Source organism: Lactuca serriola, chromosome 3 (genome assembly GCF_051521515.1).
Source record: "Lactuca serriola cultivar US96UC23 chromosome 3, Lser_US96UC23_V15, whole genome shotgun sequence".
In the NCBI taxonomy this organism is placed as follows: domain Eukaryota; kingdom Viridiplantae; phylum Streptophyta; class Magnoliopsida; order Asterales; family Asteraceae; genus Lactuca; species Lactuca serriola.
In genome coordinates, this window is record NC_136410.1 from 248,720,734 (window position 1) to 248,729,769 (window position 9,036).

The following is a 9,036-nucleotide window of genomic DNA, read 5'->3' on the forward strand; positions in this document are numbered from 1 at the left end:
TCTTTATTTTTTTTTCTATTTTTCTTATGGAACTTGATCATTGGTTGGGTTGTCAACTTCAATTGTCTCATCTTCTACTTCAATATAGTCATCCATTGGTGACGAATACCAACGAAGAGCGGACGAGGTACGAGGGGTTTTTGACGTGGGGAAAATAGAACGAGACTCAACGAGGGAAATTGGGATTTGGGAATTGGGAGGGTTAGATAAACTCATAAAGGGGCATTATTTCTTATATATATTTCGGGTAATCGGGTATACCCGAAACCCAAACAACTTACCCTTTACCCGACCTGAAAAAAATTCGGGTTACCTACTTACCCAAAAAAATTAACCCGATACCCGATTTACCCGACATGATTTACCCGTTACCCGAAAAAATCGGGTGGGTAATTCGGGTAACGGGTATTTTTGACAGGGCTACAATTACTATAATAACCTTATCACCATTTGAAGTTACACTTTAATACCTGTAACTTTTAAAATTTTACATAAATAGCCCATTCGATAATAACCTTAGATTTAGTTTTTTAAATGGTTCAGATTCGTTCTCGCATTCTCAATCCTTTGGGTGTTCTTATTTAATCCTACTCCTATATATATATATATATATATATATATATATATATATATATATATATATATATATATATATATATATAAGAGAGAAAAGAGAGAAAGTTAGGTTCATATATAAACCATAATAATAAGGAAATAATAATAACCAATTCTTGACCAATGTTTGATAAGGAAATAATAATAACTTTAACTTCAATTAATTATGGAAATATATTAAATCAATTATTAACCCCTTAAAAAAGGGATATCAGTTTCAAACCCTTATTAATGCATCATCATCTTCATCCTACATAAAACCATCACTAAAACCTATTACCAGGTTCATCATTGTCACCAGAACCCTAACCTGCCGGCGGAACCCAAAGATTTCAATCATTCCCCTGTTTGATTCGTTTCAATGTCTCTCCCCTCGCAAACATATGATTCTAGTAGATGCCTAATTTCTGCTTCTCATAATGGAATTTTTTTGATATTAAAAGCAAGCTTACGTGAGAACACAAATCAAATTGTTTCCACAATCTCCGATAACGGTAATGGAGTCTCCATCGTTATTGTCGTTCTTCTATACATTGGTTTTGTTGGCTTGTCAAGTCTCATTATTAGGGTAATATATTGTAAACCACGTTAGATTATGAGTATTCATATGTAAATTCACAAGTTTTATCATAGTTTTTTAATATTTGTGGGTTTAGATTTAAAGTCATAAGGGATGATTTTAATTACAAATTATCACAACATAGAATTTTTAGAAAAGAAAATGGTGGGTGGAACTTTTGAGATGAAACACATTATTTTTCTACTATCAAATTTAGTATCTGTTCTTGAAGTTATTCATAAATTTATAAAGTTTGTAAACCTCGTTTTAAGAATGATAACATGACTTTGAAAATGTAGGTCTAAACTCTAATCCACAACAAATATGTTATCAATTTCCAATTTTTAAAGATGACATGAATGACTTTAAAAGTCAAAGTGTATATTCTTTAGTGGTTTGAAAACATTTGTTTTTGAGAAGCTTTAATAATCACAGTATCATTTTCAACAAATTATCCCAATTAGAAAAGTGTGGACAAAATGTGTAACTAATGAATGTAATTACATGTTCGTTACAATTTAAACAACACGTTTATAAAGAATCAAAATTATTAAAGAAATAACTCTGATATGGATAAAAGAAGATTAGTTTGTTAACATTTTTGTGAATTTTATGATAAATAACTGAGTATTATGACTAGTGATGAGCAATAAAAAAAAATTTATTTCTCAATATTCCTGGAGAATTTTCTTATTTTTGTTTCAAAGTAGTTGTGATTCTTATTTTTGTTTCAATTTTTTGTAAGTATGAAAGAAAAAATATTATATATATTGATGTTCAATACTTTTGCAGATTGATGTTAGAATTAAACAAAAAATCACTAAAAAAAAGAAATCCCTTTTAATTGTTAAAGAATGAATTATGACTCTTAAAGAATTACCATTGGTTGATGGTGGTGGTTCGCAATGATGAAGTATTGATAATGGTGTTTTTATGCAAGTAGATGGAAGGAGAGGATGGTGATGCATGTGGTAATCGATATCAATCGGAGACATAACCATAAACACCCTCTTTCTTGAACAATGAAACAACCGACTAGCCAGCACCACAGACAAAACACATACTGTATTCATCACCAACTTTTGCATATATTCTTTCACAATTGTTATTCTTTTATAATTTGTATTCTTTCATAATGCAATTTAATCTTTAAGAGTATATCATATTCCTTTCAAGAATGTTTCGTATTCCTTTTGAAGAATGTATTTTATTCTTTCAACAATATTCTAAGCATCATTTTCTTTTTAATTCTTACAAAATATACTTGTATCATATTTTGAGAATGTATGCAATTTAGATTTATTTTTTAAGAATGTCCGTGATCTATGAAATGATATACCAGTCTCAAGTTCTCTATTCTTTCATTTGTAATTTGTAATAATAATAATAATTATTATTTTCATACAAATAGTTATTCTTCAATATATGTATTCATATTCTTTAAGAATGTTGATTCTAAAAGGAAATTTTGAATGAACCTGGAAATATTTTTTTGGACGTGCAGAATGAAAATCATACTCCTAAAAATCTTGTTTAATTTGAATATGTTGAATAAAATCCAAGATTTCATTTAATTTTTATTAACTAGTTTGTATTAGTTATCTAATATTAAATTTCTCTCTCTTAGTAAATGTTATATTTTTTCATTTAATTAATTAAGTCAAATTATATAGTAAATGCTAGTACATGATAATATCATGTATCCGTGGATCAAAACCTTTCATTTTTCCTAATCTATTGGTGTTACAATTTGGTCACACATTCATACAATATTTGTGATTCATATTTGATCCAAACCCTATATATATATATATATATATATATATATATATATATATATATAAGCAACTCTTACCTTACCCCGTTAATCCTTACAACAAGATTATCCATACTCTCGGACCTTAAATTTTACCCCATAATCTCTGATCTAATTCATGCTCTCGGATCAATAATTGTGCCCATTCCATATTCTCGAATTAGGGACAAGTGTCTATGTGTAAATCCATACTCCCGTATTACCGACGAATAACTATGTGGTATCCATACTCCCGGACTGAGGACGACTAACTATGTCACTACTAGAAAAATAGCCTTTAACGACGCGCGAACAATGACACGCAGTGATTTATGATACGCAAAGGTGAGTGTCTAAAAAATAATGTCATCTCTTCCAAAATTTAAAGGATTTCAGACGCGCATTTTTGCGTGCCCTAAAATTAGTGTCTAAACAAAAAAAATAAAAACACGGATGGCACCTGCGTGTCGTCTACGTCCGTCGCTTTATAAATTTTAATAGAACGCGCGCGTTCCATCCGGGGAAAACGAAATTCCAAAAACTTAAAATCCCCGCCTTCCTTTTTTTTCTCCCTCCACTTTAATTTCCCTAGTAGCTAGGGCTTTTTTTCAAGAACTTGCCCCGATTGCCCTCCTATACTGCTCGTTCTCTCTTCAACTTCCCTTTCTCTCCTTCTCACTTCGACAAACCCTTTCTCTTCTTCTCATTTCTCGACGTCGACAGCTTCTCCCACCTCCGACGTTTCTCTTGGTGTTGGCGCCTCCTACCTCTGACCTCCGTCTTGCCCCGCCGCACCGTCCAACGCTTTCCAGCGTCACCCAGCCGATGGAGCCCCTCATCTTCGGCAATCTCACCTCGCCTGCCCTTGCCAGCAACATTAGGTCCGGTGACCTTAGGGTCACCGCTTCTATTGCTCAAATTTACAAGCCCTATGTCTTATTAAAGTATGTTTTTCTTGATTCTAACTTCTCAATGTTTTCGTTCTTCTATAAGATTCTCATGGCCCCTTTACTTTTCATCTTCGTGCTGTTAGTGTTTGTACTCCACGTTGCCTCTGAATCCACGAGAGAAGTAGTAGAACAAATCGATGGAGAAGAATTCACTGAGGAGTTGCTTTTCAGGCCACTTCCTGATCAGAAAGCTCTTTCTGATTTTCACTTCGAGAGTAGGGTTCCTCCGACAAATTCTTATGGACATCACCACCGGCTTTTTCCCAAAGCTATCTATTAGCTGGTATGATTACAGTAGTTCGTTAGTTACTTTACTTGATCAGATTCATTTTTCTATCTAGGCATTATTTGAATCCTTAGGTTTAACAGTACCAAAGGCTTTCTAATTGTTGCTCTGGTCCATCCTAATTGAGTATAGGGTTTAATGATTCATTGATTAGGATGATTTGTGAAGTTACATTATATTATTGTATTACTTTTTTATATAGATTTCAACTAATCGTATTTGTGGTCTAAATTAGTATTTGTGGTCTCATGATTCAAACAATCAATGTGCCACTCTGAAGCCTGAACGATGAGAGCACTAGTGGGTGCACCATTTCTAATAGCTTTTAAGGTTCTGAAAGCAAACATGGCTGAATTTCCATCTCTTAATGGTCAAAGCGTTTCTTATGTTGTACTCTAGTTCCCTAATGGCACAGTTAACCCACCACACACCCATCCACAAGCTTTGGAGCCGTTGTTTGTTCTCATGGGTTCTTTAGAAGTTGGATTTGTCGACACTACTAAGAATCCAGCTTTAGCACTCTCTGCATTTGGTACTGCAAGCGTAGGGACTGTATCTGTTCCAAATTTAGTTTTCAATTGGACCATCAATGATCAGATATTGGCCATGTCATTCAAGACCGACGTTGCTACCATTCAAAGGATAAAATCTGGGTTTTTAGGCTAATTAAGTGATAAGTACTCGCTTAACAATACCGCATGTTGTCCTTTGCAGGTAACATTTTTTTTAAATAAATAAAAAATAAGGAGCTTGGTGGGGGTTGATGTTTGTATTGTATGATGTTGCAGTGAAATGGGTGCTCATTTTTCAGCTTGTGGGAGATATCTAGCTGCTTGTGTTGCATGTGTGCTTCCTCAGTTTGAGAGCGCTTCAATTACTGATTTTATATATATATATATATATATATATATATATATATATATATATATATATATATATATATATATATTCTAATGATGATGATGTTTATCAGGTGCACTATTATGTGGATGAGGGTGCCAACCTATGAGCTGCCAACTGCTACAAGGCAGACCACTAAAAGAAACCAGAGAATTGGGCGTTGGGTAAATCTTTTAACATTTTCAGTCTTTTTTTAATATATTATACTAAATTACTAATATTAATTATCATCATCATGGACATTTGAAAAGGCCAAGTACATCTATATTGCTGGCTTTTTCCTTACAGTGTCTCCTGAATCAATCCAGCTTGTAGCTGAGCATGTAGCTGCAGCCAACAAGGTAATAATTCCACATTTAACAGAAAAGATCCATATCTCCCATCCTATCCCGCTACTCTCTTATACTATCAACCATAACAACTAAATAATATAAAATACCCATAATGCCCCTGTACTAATCAAGATGCTCTTTATAACATGTGATGAATGTTGCGAACATCTAAACAGATAAATTCAATTTGAACTTGTTTAGTCTAGCCTCATTTGATAAAGATATATGCCCCCAAAAATCGAATTCATTCTCTAGAATCCTGCAGTAAGAAAATAACAAACATAAGTCCAATATGTCTGTAAGAATGACAATCAAAACAACTTTATATGAAACATTTATCTTTCCCTAATTGAATTTCTAAATCTCAATATGTTAAATATTTTACTTTGGCTTGTGATTAACTACTCTAAGCAACATAATTTAATCCAGTAATATTTTCACCCACAAAACAAAGCAAAACAACTCTTTAACTTAATTAAAACATTTCATCAAACACCTAAAGTGCACAGAAAAACAATTAACAAGTAAACATTTTTTGATACTTTAGGGGATGATTATGCATGCATAGAAGAGAAAACGAAAAGGAATGAATGGATTTTTTGTAAAACCTTTTCTTGTTGCAGAGTAACGGAGTGGAGTTTGTCAAGCCTCTGATCATAAGATAGAGTTAGCAAAAAGTGAAGCAAAATCAAACACTACATTTTGATTCAACGAAAGGATTTGAAGTTACATAAAATTTAATAAGTTTTGAAAATGATACAGCCTTAACCCCAATTTCTAATGGAAGATATAGAATTACCACATCTAGCCCTTCATACATTACTAGTCAAGTAAATAATCATATCAGTGCAATTGATAATCAATGATCATACCACTATCAACTGAAATGTTAAAGTGATTAAAACTAATCACAAATTTAAACATTTAAAAGTATTAAAGGCTGAGAAACTTACAATATGCAATGTCTGTGTATGCAGAAGAGTGATTCACAATTGCAACCAAACCTGCAAGATTAAGATTGGGAATTAACTAAAGTTTAATAATACATTTGCAAGCATTATTAACAGGGTGAGAAAAAAGAGAATTAAAATAGCAACTAACCAGATGACTTCACTGCAAAATAATTGGGTAAACTTTTCAAAGTACAAGATTTTGACCAGAGTCATTTTATTAGTGAAATGCAAATAAAATACAAACAAGAAAAATACATGTAGTTGTTACCACAATCATACTCTATGAGAGAAATAACATAGATAAGTTTTCTCCAAATTTGTTTCACCTCCGGCTTCAGTTGTTTCTGTATAAGCTTTTGACATCCTGTAGGAAAAAAAAAACATAAGTTTTAAGCGTTTAAGGATATGAGATCAAAAAGCTAATGTTTGAAACAAAAGGGTAAAATAGTAGAATCTCTTGTCTGATCATTCAAAAGTATCACTTGTTAAATTTGCCACAGTAGTAGTCGTTTAGGAAATACATAAACAGAGTCATAGCAATGGTTACATGTACAACTAATAACTGCATATCGTTTCCATGGAGGCATGTATGATCACCCAACGCAACACCCTTATTTGAGATTCAATGGAGCTAAAAGTCTATCTTCAAGCATTAACAGAAAAGCTAAATAATAAGAACAAATAAAAGCAACATACTTTGCCTCTTTACCAATATGGCTAATGCATATTGATTCTAACCATATTTGTAAAAACTGAAGTCTGCATACTCACATTGGTAAAAAAGGAAAACTATGTTGCTATTATTCATAAATTCCCTGTTATTTTTAGCTTAACAGATTTTTTTTCAATACTGTTTTCAGGTTGATGTGCATGAGTGGGTTACTGAACATAGTTTAGTTAGCACCTCATCTGAATTTGAAGCTGCATGAGTGGGTTCCATAAAGATGGCGTGAAGTAATTGGATTAAAGAACCTTTTGCCCCTGCTATTTAGGACCTCTCATGAATTCTTTGCTTTAAAGACTCTTTTTCCCTTGGCTTTTCATCAGGTGCAATTAGACTCGTTATAGATATTTTATATATAAGAGGAAAGAGATTCAAACTAATTAAGTCTCAGTAATTACAAACATGTCCTTCATCTTTCAATGTGTACAATTACAACTTCTATTATTAAATGCCTCAAGTGATAAAGGGATCTTTCGGGGGTTCTTTCTAGATTGACCAAGGAGTTCAACGTCGACAAGTTTCTAGGTATATGCCCTCGTATAACTTGTTATAATTTTCTCATTTTACTGAAATTTATCATATTTCTATAATGTCATAGGCTAGGGTTCGACGTGCTACTGTTGTGAGTTTGGATGCGGACCCCTGTTTCAAGAGAATTTGCATTCGTATAAATTATAATGCTGGTTAACATTTCTGTGTAAGTAACTATTTTATTCATATCTTGTTTCTCTCTCTCTCTATCTATCTCTCTCTCTATCTCTTATCCAAATCACATTTCCTTTCTATAGTATCTCAAGTAGCAGCATAATTTCAAGGAAAAAGCACATCTGATGTGCTGCAAAAGAGATTCACAAACTTGATTTTTTAAACCTGATGTTTAAAACTACACTAAGTGTGAGATAGAAGTTTATGCAAAGAAGGAAAAAGATAGAAGTTTTTGAGGATGCTGCTGATGAAAAAGATAGAAGTTTTTTAGGATGCTGCTGATGAAGTTTATGTAGAGAAGGAAAAAGATAGAAGTTGTTGGCACATAGTAAGCTAGATAATGCAATTCTATATAAATGAGTTCATTTTTTTATAACATTTACTCACTATTGGAATAATTATTTGTATTTGACATATTAGTGAAATGAATTATCTTTGTTATTTATGGTATTTTATTTTGTATTATGAGATTTTTAATGTATTATTTAATATGAAAAATTAGTAAATTTATAAATAATATTTTTTTTAAATATTTAAAATTATGATACGCAAAAATGTGTGTCATCTTTATTTATGACATGGCCTTTCTTGACAGGGGCTTTCTTGATGCGCATTGCGTGTCATTAACACGCACGTCGTAAGATTACGACACGCGAATGTGTGTCGTCTTCCTTTATGACAGGGCCTTCCTTGATATGCATTGCGTGTCGTAAACGTGTGTCGTAATTGCACGTCGTAAATGAACGTCATAAATGCGCGTCGTCTATAGACGACGCGCAAAAGCACGTCGTCTCTCTTTATGACAGGGCCTTCCTTGACGCGCATTTGCGCGTCGTCTGAGCCTTTTACGACGCACAATGAGCGTCGTAAAAGGCTGTTTTTCTAGTAGTGTGTCTTAATCCATACTCCCGAATTAATGACAGTTGACTATGTCCAATCGATACTCTCGGGCTAGGGACAATGACTGTGTCTAATCCATGCTCCCGGATCAATAACATATACCAAAGTTCTATTCTCTGAGTATAACTCACTTGTACTCGTAAGAAAATACTACCCAATATTCCTAATAATTAATTTAGGTTTACTATTTATCCTAAATCAATATATATAATCAGGTATGTTCTTTAACACGTATTTCAGGCAACATCAGTTAACTCGCACATAAACATATAATTAATACTTCAATCATTACTTGTATTAAAATCATGTTCATGAAA